Below are 11337 nucleotides of genomic sequence, written 5' to 3'. Positions count from 1 at the left end.
TCTATCCTCTGCTGAGGGGTAAGTCTTCAGGGAACTAGAAAGAGAAGCCTGATGCCTCGGAGGAGACTCTTTAACTCCTTGCTAAAAAAGTCCATTAAAATATGCGGTGCATGTCTTGAATGTCACCCAGCCCTGCAGAGCTATGTCTCCTATGAGGGGTCAGGACTGACTTCAGATCATTCGGTAGTGAGCTGGTGTCCACACAGGACCAGCAGAGTGAAGACAGGCTGGCATTTCCTGCTAGGACAGAAACTACTGGAACAGATTTCTGGGCTTGAAAATATGTTTTGTTTTAAGGGTGGAGGTTGTTCCTTATTTTACCCCCAGCACTTAGCTATTTCTAGCAATCACGTGCGTGCGTGCATGCTAAGTCGCTTCAGTCACGTCCAGCTCTTTGTGACTATATGGACTATAGCCCGCCAGGCTCCTCTGTCCATGGGATTCTCCAAGCAAGAATACTGCAGTGGATTGCCATGCCCTCCTCCAGGGGAATCTTCCTACCTAGGGATTAAACCCGTGTCTCTTATGTTTCCTGCATTGGGAGAGGGGTGGTCATTAAGTGTTTGTGGATGTAGTGACTGATGCATCAGCATGGTCCTACCATGGACAAGCATCACGCCTGCTCTTTGCGGTGAGTCTGGTCGGAAACATGGAAATTCTCCATCCAGCAGGTCTCACATCACCAACAGTGAAAAGCTGAGCTGGCTCCCCTGTAACCACCAGCTGCCAGCTTAGGAAAAGAGGGGAAGACTGTGGTGTGGAGTTTTCCCTGAAGCGAGAGCTCTGAAGAATCCTGAAAGGATGCAGATGGAAACTCTGGGTTAGGAGTGCTTATATCTGTGTGAACTATCCATCCGGGGAGAGAAGATAAGGAAGGAGACCTTTACAGACTCCGTGAGAAGCCAAAGTGGGCCCTGGGGCTGGTGTTGGGAGAGAGGAGGTACTGGGGATGCCATCTAAGGAGGGGCTGAGGAATGTCCCCAGGGACAGTCCCTTGTTATCTAAGAAATGTGGCAGCCAGGATCATGCAATGTCCACCAAAAAGGGTGAATCTTGTAGAACCTGCACACAATTGCACCAACTTGACCTTCTGGGAACTATAGCAAAAAGCATAGCAGCTGGAGCAGAGCAGAAATCCTGTAGGGCCAGCAGGTGGTTGACTGGACTTGAACTTGTGTTTGTGAAGGTGTGGGGGTGGTCTTGTCTCTGGTCAGTGGGTAAGGGTGCTGAGACTGAGGATGGGAAGATTCTTCTCTGAAGACCTAGATTTTAATCCATTTTGAATTCCCTCCAGTCATGTTATTCTTGACTCGCATTTAACATCGAGCTTAAAGAAGCTTAAGCTTTCTCTTAACTTCAAAGACTGTTACTATTATTTTCACATATTTATGAATTGATGCTTTTGAACTGTGGTGCTGGAGAGGACTCTCAAGGGTCACTTGGTCAGCAAGGAGATCAAACCAATCGATCCTGGAAGAAATCAACCCTTCCAATATTCATTGGAAGGACTGACACTGAAGCCGAAGCTCGAACACTTTGGCCACCTGATGTGAAGAACTGACTCACTGGAAAAGACCCTGATGCTTCGAAGGACTGAAGGCAGGAAGAGAAGGGGACGACAGAGGATGAGATGATGGGATGGCATCATTGACTCAATGGATATGTGTTTGAGCAAGCTCCAAAAGATGGTGAAGGACAGGGAAGCCTGGCGTGCTGCAGTCCATGGGATCAAAATGAGTTGGACATGACTTAGCGACTGAACAACAAAAACAATGGCTCTTTTAATGTCCACCCTTTTTCTGGCCTAATTACATCCTTTTCTGAGGATCTCCTCTTGGCAAGCTCTCTTAGTTTTGTTTATCTAAAAATGTCTCTATTTTGCCCTATTCTTGAAAGGTATTTCCCTAGAAATTCTAAGTATTTATCTTATTTCATTTCAGCACATCGAAGTTGTGTCTAGTGTTTTTTTTTTTTTTTAATTTTCCGTCTCTGCTTCTTAGAGCTAGTCATGACAATTTCAAGTCCAGGTTTATTTTTGCTTATTCCTTATTATCTTGTGTGTTCCTTTATCCTTTCAGGAACATTTTCCCTTCTCTCTCATCCAGCATTTCTTGATGTTTTCAGCAGTGTTGATATCAATAACCAAGGATACTTTTATATTAGAAAAGTGAAATTTCTTAGAAAATTACAGTCTTTTACTGTTCATTCCTAACTATCCAAAGGATTTGGTATAACTATCCAAAGGTTTGTCTCTTTAGCCAACTAAGGAGCAAATCTATTCCAGAAATAGCTGATCTATTTTTATAAAGCTATCCTATGTTAAAGGAAATTTAATACATAAATGACAGTAAACAACATATCCCCCAGTATGTTTGAAAAGTCCTGTCGGTACCTACAGGCTTCCCGGATCCTCCTAAATGCCGGGGACCATCAATGAGTTTAAAAAATGAAGGTGGTTTAAGTGATTGTCTTAAACATTTCCTGCACCCTAAATATATTTCCAAAGTGTGTCTCTGACCCATAATTGTTACTGATTCTATTTCAAGTGTGGCAGTTCAGGGGAAGATGTGAGATTGTGGGTTTAGGGGGATAACCCCTCACTCCCATCTGGTGATGGGATGGATGCTTGACCACTCCACAGGTAGCCCGGTGCCCACAGGGCATGATCAGGCTCTTACAGGATTCTGTGGGGCATCAGAGAAGAGGAAAACCGTGGATGTGCTGTGTCAGTGGAGTTTCTATACATGTGCTGATATGTTTTCAGAACTGTTAACATACAAAATAAACAAAGGGGATGACATCCACTTTTCACGTCTCCCCCATTTGGTGGGCTTCAGGAAAACGACATTTCGAGGAGTCTTGTGGAGTGTGAAGTCACTCTGCACAATGCCTTTGGCTGGGTTTCTCAGTGTTATACAAAACCTGTTTGTAAAGAGAAAGCTCAAGCCCCCATAGAACGTTTTACATCCATACCATCCACATCCATCGCTCGTCTCAGATTTTGGCAGGCGCCCCCTGTTTTCCCAGAAGTTCTTGAATTATGAAGCCGTTCCTCTGTTGAGCAGATTTTATTCGGTTCTTTTGGAGCTCTGGGTCCCTGAATGCTTGTGCATTGAGGATGTGGCTTGCAGTCTCTGGGGCTCCGGGAGAGCCCAGGAGAAAACCCCTTAAGGCAGCACGTTTCCTTTGCTTCCTGTAGTTGACTTCGTACTAGGCAGTGAAAAGGGTGCAGAAAACCCAAGGGGGAACGGAGAGGGGAGGGATAAATTGGGAGTTTGGAATTGACAGATACACACTGGAAATGCAGCAAGAGGTGGTGGCCAGTGCCAGGTGAGCTGATGACAAGGGTAAGCCTCTGGATGTGTTTGAGGGTGGAGCTAAGAGGATTTCTTGACACGTTTGGTGTGGGATGTATGGGAGTCAGGAGGGAGGCAGAAAAGGCCCTGACCAGGGATGGATATTAGTGCTGTGAGTTGAGAAGCCAGCACAGCAAGGTTCCACTACCCAGGATGAGACAGGTAAAGGTAAAGCAGGTGTGCAGAGTACTGGGAGTTTGGTTTCAGGTATGCTGAGTTTTAGATGTCTGTTTGACATCCAAGGAGAAATGCCAAACAGTCCATTGGAAATAGGAGGATTCTGCCTTATCAAGGCACTTTATTCAGACAGTTGTAAACATTTCAGTCAATTCTGTTTCCCAAAGCAGATACAAGTCCTTTGAAGGTGATAAACTGCCATCAGTTTTAGATAAGCAATCAGATAAGAGAAACATTTTCAAATAAGTTTTACGCAAGTTTCCCTTCATAGCTTCCACTTATTTTGAGTTACAGTTAGTTTCTCCCTGGCTGTTAAATAACTGCTTTACTTGAAGGTTTAGATTAGCTGTATGCATGTGTTTCAATGTGTGTTACATATGTACTTTTATAAGCTACATGTCATTACAAAAAAAGCTAAGCAAATTTTGTATGCTCATCTTTTTGTAAGAGAAAGACACAAACTTTATTTTTAAATTACACCATTATTTAATTTGTCAGGAGAAAATCAGCTAATTGCTATACGGAAAAAAACTTCATGTCACTATCTTTTTCTTAATATATATTATTTTTAAATATTATATTTAAATATTAATGTTTATATTATATTTAAACATTATATTAAACGATCTCATCATTGATTGTCTATTTATTTATTTCTCTATTTATTTATTTTCGATGTGGACCATTTTAAAGTCTTTATTGAATTTGTTACAATATTGCTTCTGTTTAATGTTTTGGTTTTTTGGCCACAAGGTATGTTGGCTCTTAGCTCCATGATCAGAGAACAAACCCATATCCCCTGCATTGGACGGTAAAGTCTTAAAGCCACTGGACTCCCAAGGAAGTCCCTTCATCACTTTTATTATATCTTTCTCTTTAGTAGCTGCTAAAAAAATTCATGGAACAAAGTCTAGAAAATTCCACAAGCTGAATCCTGGAAGATATGTTAATACTTTTCAAGCAACCTCTATTCAACCTCTCACACTGTGTAATTTAATTTAATACTAATTTCTTTATACATCTAGCAATATTTTCTACATACCATCGAATAGTAGGCAACACCAGAGAAATATATTTCTATTTGATAGTGTATTTTCCTTTGATCTACGCATTTAGTTTGTTGTTATATTTTCTCAGGTACTATTTCTTCTGTTTGTATCAAAATAATAAGATTTTGTAAGTAACAAAGTTTTCTCTGAATGGGAAGCATATTTTTGTCTTTTATATTTTGATGAGACCTCACAAAAGGAATTTTAAAATTTTACTATGAAGTTTAATTAAATCTGTAAAGTAGTTGTTTAAGTGTCACATGACTTTAAGCTTCAGTAACCAAACTGTATGTTTTCTGAATATCATCATCAAATTTAAATCTGAAATTCAAATATACACTTAGGCGGAGGTTCTGTTGATGACAGTAGATATAATCAATTTTCCAAAATGTTTTCCTCAGAGTTTAGAATTTGGGACTGACGTTGTTTTAAGCTGTTATGTGGCTGACAAAAGCACATATGACAAATTAAAGAAATAAAAATAAAGCTCTAATATTTTCTTGTTCAACATTAGTTTGCATTCTCCTGTTTTGTTTAATTTGCTATTTCTTTGCAGGAAACTTTTTATGCCACTTAACTTTGCATTGAAATTGGTTTAAAGTAGACAAGTTGATTCTTAAGTGCACTTAACCAGGCTGGATGAATTACCCTCCCTAAGCTGCAAAGAAAATAGTGTATGGGGAGCCCAGGTCAATTCCCGAGCTGTGCAATGGCCACATTTCTGCCAGAAAACCACCCTCTTACTGGATGTGAAAATCCTTACAGTAAAAGTAACTGAGTTGCTCTGCATGTGCAGTATTACTGACATATATTTCTCTGCTTTTTAAGATACTAGAAATTAAAATTCTAACATTTTACTTCCAGATCCAATACATTATTTTTTATAGCCTACTTCCCGTTATCTTTGGTCCCATGGACCAGGTAAGTCCTTCTTGCCTTTTGGTCTATCCCAGGGCTTTAGTTCTCTTAGGATTCTGGAATGAGAGAAACTCCGTCATCACCAACTACTGATGACCTGGGAGCCTTTTGGTCTTTGAAGAATCGCCAACATTAGAAGTTGCTGAAATGAATGTCTGGGTTCCATTCTTTTCTGCTCTGGGTTAGCCTGAGCAGAGGTCTTTGGGGCTTGAATCATAAGGAGGAAATGCTCCCACATGAAGTCAAAAACATATCTATCCATGATGACAGCCATACATTCTTAACTCCAAGAACAACCCTGTCTCCTCAATTAGGGGATCTGGTTGAAAAATACCAGAATAACAGTGCTGAAAAACAAGTCTATGAACATGACTTAAATATCAAAGGCCAGTTGCTTTTTTTTCTTTTTCTAAAATGGCTTTAAAAAATTAAGTATGGTTCTGATTGTCTCTTACACAAAGGCAAGCTGGAATTTGCAACCTGTGTAAATGTTATAATTAAAACCCTGTTTTTACATGGATTCTTTATGTTAAATTTCCCACTAATTACTGACAATTTCTTTAATGTGCACATGAAGGGGGCATGAGGATATGATTAGCTGAGTTAAGAGTGTGAGCAGTAACGAGCATAGTACGGGTTTTCCTCTGGCTTTCTTTGGTCACTCTAAGTTTTTTTGACAAGAGTGCCTGCCTTTTTATAAGTTTGCTGAATTACATGATCTGTAAATGAGTAAACACGTATAAAGTAAAAATGACAATATTCATATCTACATGCTGAATGGCGTTGCTCCCCTTCACGTGGACTTCCTAGTTGCAGGTAGAGTAACTGATTGAAATGCAGAAATACTTCCCACATACAGGAATTTGCATTTCGAAAATCTCTGTGCTAGGACACAGAGCTGCTGAGGAACTGAAGATTCGAAAAAGGGAGGTCAACAACAACAAGAGTCTATCAGGCATTTGGCTCATCTTAATGTACCGAGTTTTCTGGAGTTTATTTCCAATGAGCATTTCTTTTCTGGAAGAATCTTCCCAGGTTCTCTTTTCTTGACAGCTTCACCAAATGTTTGCACATGCATTTTTCTTCCTTGCAGTTAGTATGCCCATTGAAAGACATATTTCCTTTGCTTTGTTTCTCCTGAATCTGATTTTTTCATATGATTTCTGGTTGAGTTGGGCACTGGGCTGCCAGCTTTGATGGCAGGAGCTTCCTCAGGGGAAGAGGGTGTTTACCCGGGGACCTGCGCCCAGCCCTGAAGGTGGGGATCCTTGAGCCCTCCTGCGAGCAGACAGCCTGGTGTCAGGCCCCCTGTCTCGCAAAGCCTCCTTGCAAGACCTCTGCACAGCTCTGCCTGCTTTATTGTTTGTTTGGGTTCCTTTTATTTCCTTTCTTTCCTGTCTCTAACTCAGGCGCCTCTTTTTCCAATTATTCCCAACATGCGTAACTCACATACACTGGTGGAAATACTCTTATGGGAATAAACCACGTTTCCTAAAATTCATTTAAGCTGAATTCACAGTTGGGGAAGGATTTCAGTAATCTCATCTCAAACCCACCAGGCGAGGGATTGAAAGGGGGGCTCAGTGATGGGAAAGAGGTGAAGTCAGGGAGCAGAGCCAGACCAGACGTCCGAGGAAAACAAGACTGGCTCTGGCTTCTCACCTGAGCTTTGGGTAATTGCTCTGACAATCCTGTGCTTGGCGGAAGCCACAGATAATCAGTTTTGAAATAGGATTTCTATAGCTGGTTCACTACATCACAAATAATTTTAGCCTGTGGTCTTCTGAGTTTGACCAGAAGAGCCCTAAGTGGAATTGAAAAGTTGTCCTCTGCTCCACTTCTGGCTGATGTTTCCTTGCTCTCTCCCACTGCAGTGCCTTAAGGGTTATCCATTCCTGGTCCCAAGACAGTGGGTCTTCCTTATCTTAGTCACCCTTTCACCTTCCAGGACTTATCACAGTGTGCAGTGCTCAAAATTATGTTTTCCTTCACTTAAAAGTTTTTCACCATTAGGTGAAACTGACCTCATCCAGCAGCCAAGATATTCAACAGATGGAATAATTCATTTCAGGTTAGGAACGAAGGCCAGCCACTTAATGAGTGGATTCAAATCAGTTGTCTGCATCTTCAAGGAGATATTTGCTAGTAAAAAAAATATATATATATAGCTGCCTCATTAGATATATTTTAAGGGGAAGGGAAGTCTTGCTGCTTCTCAAATTATATAATGTTTGAGATAATGTTATAAGAATATAGTGCTATGCAATGTGCACAATACCTTTCATACATATAATCTCATTTTGTCTTGTAAGAAGCTTATAATATTTATGCTATTATTTTCTCAGTTTTCCGGATGAAAACTCTGAAGACAGAGCCTTAAAGAATTTGTCCAAAGCAGAGCAGAGTCTGCACATGAAGCTATAAGATCTGACTTTAAGGTCTTCATTTAATCATTTGTTAGTAACTGTGAAACTGTATTTTATATGTTTAGGGACATCGATAGAATGCTACTTAGTGGTAAGAAGATGGATTTCATTGGTGAATGAACCAGGGCTCAAATTCTACTGCTTTTCCTGCAAACGTAGTTCCTTGGGCAAGTCATGTCTTGTCTCTGTGTGAGTTTCCTAATCTGTGAAACGATGATGACTGTCTCCGTAAAATGTCTTGCCAGGTGTCTGGCCCAATTAGTACTCAATAAACGTTATGTGCTTTTTAAATCAATCTTATTTGCAGGGAAGCAGATCATGGATGTTGACAGGAATAGAGATGCAAACCAAGGCAGGAAATCAGTAATCCTCTCATTTCCTTTTTTTTACAGCTACTATATCAAACATATTTGTCCCTCTCCGCAGAGGCTGTAGGCATGTATGTCAGGTTCCCAGGCAGGCAGAGATCTTCCTAAAGGAGGAACACAACAGACTGGGGGATTGCTTCTCTCCTATCCTGGGCTCTGCTCTCATGCCTTTGCTGTTGAGGTCAGTTAGCAAAAAGCTCAGAAGTCAACTTTTCTGCTCATCCAGACTTTCAATTCTGCATTCAGAATGCTTTTATGCCAATCATCCTATCTTGGACTGAAGTTACAACAAATATTGGAAGAACTACAATCTTGGCCCTTCAAACTCAGAATCCAGTGGAAGACACCATTAACTCAGGCATTCTTCCATCGAACATTTGTTGAGAATGTGATATGCAAAGGAAAGTTATCTGAGGTAAAAATAAAAACCACAGCTTTTGCCCCGAAGGAGTTCACACAGTCTAGCCATCAGTTCAATTCAGTTCAGTTCAGTTGCTAAGTCGTGTCCGACTCTTTTCGACCCCAATGGACTCGTGTCCATTGAGTCGGTGATGCCATCCAACCCTCTCATCCTCTGTCGTCCCCTTCTCCTCCTGCCTTCAATCTTTCCCAGCATCAGGATCTTTTCCAATGAGTCAGCTCTTTGCATCAAGTAGCCAAAGTACTGGAGTTTTAGTTCAACATAAGTCCTTCCAATGAATATTCAGTGCTGATTTCTTTTAGGATGGACTGGTTGCACCCTAAAAGATGGATTGGATCTCCTTGCAGTCCAAGGGACTCTCAAGCATCTTCTCCAACACCACAGTTCAAAAGCATCAATTCTTCAGCACTCAGCTTTCTTTATAGTCCAAGTTTCACATCCATACATGGCTACTGGAAAAACCATAGGCTTGACTAGGCAGACTTTTGATGGCAAAGTAATGTCTCTGCTTTTTAACAAGTCTAGCCATAGAGATACGCAAATAAAGCAATAGAAGAGAATTTATTGTAAGACAGAGGGAAATCCAGTGTGTAGTGCAATGAAAAACAGGCCACTTATTTCAGTAATGGAGGGGAGGCAGAGAAGTGGTGAGAGAGAAAGGTATAGAAGGCTTCCTGAAAAGTCCTGAGGTGGATTCTAAGGCTAAATAAGAAACAGATGGATAGATAGTAGAATTGAGAGCCACAGCATGCCGTGATTATCACTGCCCATTAGTATTTGGTGCTGCTTCCCAGTCTCTATCTTTTGTCTGCTGCTATTAAAACTCCCCTCCCAGCACCGCACTAGGGACAATACCAAGCAGGTACACACACACACACACACACACACACACACACAGACATATATATATAGAGAAAGTCATATATAGAGAGAGAAAGGCAGAAAAAAGCTGTACTGGAAAATAAAAGCCCATAACTAACAGAGAAACAAAGACTACCCCAGAGTTCTCATTAGAATCTATATAACTACAAAGATGATGGCATCTGGTCCCATCACTTCATGGAAAATAGATGGGGAAACAGTGGAAACAGTGTCAGACTTTATTTTTCTGGGCTCCAAAATCACTGCAGATGGTGACTGCAGCCATGAAATTAAAACACCCTTACTCCTTGGAAGGAAAGTTATGACCAACCTGCTGCCAAGTCGCTTCAGTCGTATCCGACTCTGTGCAACCTCATAGACGGCAGCCCACTAGACTCCTCTGTCCCCTGGATTCTCCAGGCAAGAATACTGGAGTAGGTTGCCATTTCCTTCTCCAATGCATGAAAGTGAAAAGTGAAAGTGAAGTCGCTCAGTCATGTCCGACTCTTAGCCACCCCATGGACTGGAGCCTACCAGGCTCCTCTGTCCATGGGATTTTCCAGGCAAGAGTACTGGAGTGGGGTGCCATTGCCTTCTCCATGTGACCAACCTAGATAGCATATTTAAAAGCAGAGACATTACTTTGCCAACAAAGGCCCATCTAGTCACGGCTATGGTTTTTCCAGTAGTCATGGATGGATGTGAGACTTGGACTATAAAGAAAGCTGAGCACCGAAGAATTGATGCTTTTGAACTATGGTGTTGGAGAAGACTCTTGAGAGTCCCTTGGACTGCAAGGAGATCCAACCAGTTCATTCTGAAGGAGATCAGTCCTGGGTGTTCATTGGAAGAACTGATGCTAAAGCTGAAACTCTGATACTTTGGCCACCTGATGAGGAGAGCTGACTTATTTGAAAAGACCCTGATGTTGGGAAAGATTGAGGGCAGGAGGAAAAGGGGATAACAGATGATGAGATGGTTGGATGGCATCACTGACTCAATGGACATGGGTTTCTGTGGACTCCAGGAGTTGGTGATGGACAGGAGGCCTGGCATGTTGCAGTTTATGGGGTCGCAAAGAGTTGGATATGACTGAATGATTGAACTGAACTGACTGAACTACAAAGAAAATGGAGAAATATCTTTTAAATATTTAGAAAATACCTTTTTTCTAAACTATAATTTTTTCTTCTGCAAAACTGAAGGCAAATTCAAGTCATTTCCAGAAAAACAAATACTGAGCGAATTATCACAACACTTTTGCTACAAAATTGTTAAAGGGAATTACTTTAGTAAAAGGAAGATGACTCCAGAAAGAAACCTTGATTTACAAAAAGGGGAATTAAGAGCACTGGAAATACATGAAAAATACGAAAACCATAAAAAAATTGTTGTTTCCTTAAAAGATAATTGATGTTCAAAGCAAAAACAATGATAATATATTACAGGATTTGTAACATTATGTAATATTATTTGTAACATTGCTACAAATATATATATATTTGTAGTAATATTTGACAATAATAGTGCAAAGAACAGGGGACTTAAATGGAATTATGTTTGCGGTGAGTTTCTTACACTCTACATAAAGCTGTAATATGTTGGAGATGTAACTGTAAACACCAGAGCAACTACTTAAATTTAAAATAAAGAAGCATTGCTAATAAGCAGAGATTTAAAAAATTAAATCATAAAAAAACACACAGTTCTGGAAAAGGCAGAAAAAGTAAAAAAAAAAAAAAAAAGGAGGGAAAAAAAAAT

This window comes from Bison bison, unplaced genomic scaffold (assembly GCF_000754665.1).
Source record: "Bison bison bison isolate TAMUID 2011002044 unplaced genomic scaffold, Bison_UMD1.0 scf7180017864307, whole genome shotgun sequence".
In the NCBI taxonomy this organism is placed as follows: domain Eukaryota; kingdom Metazoa; phylum Chordata; class Mammalia; order Artiodactyla; family Bovidae; genus Bison; species Bison bison.
This window is presented reverse-complemented; position numbering follows the sequence as displayed.